Raw genomic sequence first — 1,382 nt, forward strand, 5'->3', positions numbered from 1 at the left:
CGTAACGACTTCCTCTCCCTTATCTCCCTAGACCTAACCTTTATCAGCACTGCGAGAAAAATGTTTGGAGATATTTTGACGGTTCCGTGCCTTTCGGAGTTTATCATTCCACTTTTTCGTGATGGTCTATATCATTGTAGTTACATGATCAGTCACTTGTTCCCCACAATTCAGTTTGTATTGATTTCAAACTTAGGTCCACAAAATACACGTAATCAGACATGCGCTCAATTTTGACAGCCAACAAGTGCCCCTATAAGTCTGAGCATTTGCTACTTATTTCTAGTAAGTGATAGATCGACTTTCGTATGACCTTGAAAAAGTGTTCGCAATTTGTTTCACGGACCAAAGTTTGGCAAGATTAAAACAAAGCTTCTCCTTATTCCGGCCAAGGAAACTCCGAATATGGGCAGTTCGACTACCCAATCACATTACTGCAATTCAAATGACGTCACAGCGAAATGCCGATCGCTTTCCAGAAAATTCCATGGGGAGATGACGTTGTTTGCATCCGCGTTCACTAAGCCAATGAAAACTCGCGCTCGTTTGTTTTTGTTCGATAAGCCAATTAAATGTTTTGCATTTTTTCATACGTTCTGTTTTTAAGTTTATTTTTCAAGGTCATATGAAAGTTGCTCTAAGGTTAAGTGTAAGGGTAAGAGTTACCTTTTCGGTGAGAGTAAATGCTGCTGTTTATCTTTACTTGAGGGAAACTTTGGACGTCAATTGTCTGTGTTCCCAAACGCGAGTGATGTTGAAGTTGTGGAAAAGAGGAAGGGACACTTCATGACGCTTACTGAAATAATCGAGCGTCTAATTAGGTTTATTTTCGGACGTTCTGCAAAATTGGTCATTTTTCTTCAAAAATGCACGAATTTTGTTCACACAAAACGAATGGGTTTTGTGAAAACAGAAGAGTGCGTAAATGTCGTACAAAAGTACACTTCATGATGAAGTTAGTTCTTAAACTGAGATTCACTCAGAGGCGCTCACTGCTTGCAAAAAACGCTTTCCGCGCATGAGTGACAGCCATTCGGGTTAGTTTCAGTTGACTCACGTAAAGTGATTGCTGGTTTCCTAATCCTCCTCAGTTGCCCGGCTAAGAATTAAAATTTTCACCACTGGACTGGACCGGCCCAAAGCTGGAAGATTTTTGCCGATTGTACAAAAGTTGAATATCAGCCACTTGTCGGCCAATAAAAAAAATAGCCACTTTAACCCCAAGAACGGCCTCTCTAATTAATTAATTAAAGAGTTAACTATAGATTAATTAACAATAATTATATCTGTACAAAATATATTACGTTCAAGGATTTTTACATCTTCGTATGAAATGTAGAAATTATTAAATACTGTCAATACTTATTGTAGAATTGCATCCT

At 38.5% G+C, this 1,382-nt stretch overlaps 1 protein-coding gene across 2 annotated transcripts in view; it reads right to left on the reverse strand.

Moving 5' to 3' along the window:
* Nucleotides 1-1,266: 1,266 nt before the first annotated feature.
* The window catches only part of LOC138008052 (protein FAM149B1-like), a 35,639-nt gene continuing 35,523 nt past the window's right edge, over nt 1,267-1,382 (reverse strand). For both annotated transcript variants that reach the window (XM_068855236.1, XM_068855237.1), the window contains exon 21: nt 1,267-1,382. This exon is cut by the window's right edge and continues 96 nt beyond it. The gene's annotated coding sequence lies outside the window, so the exon portion shown is untranslated.

Source organism: Montipora foliosa, chromosome 6, assembly GCF_036669935.1.
Source record: "Montipora foliosa isolate CH-2021 chromosome 6, ASM3666993v2, whole genome shotgun sequence".
NCBI classification, from domain to species: domain Eukaryota; kingdom Metazoa; phylum Cnidaria; class Anthozoa; order Scleractinia; family Acroporidae; genus Montipora; species Montipora foliosa.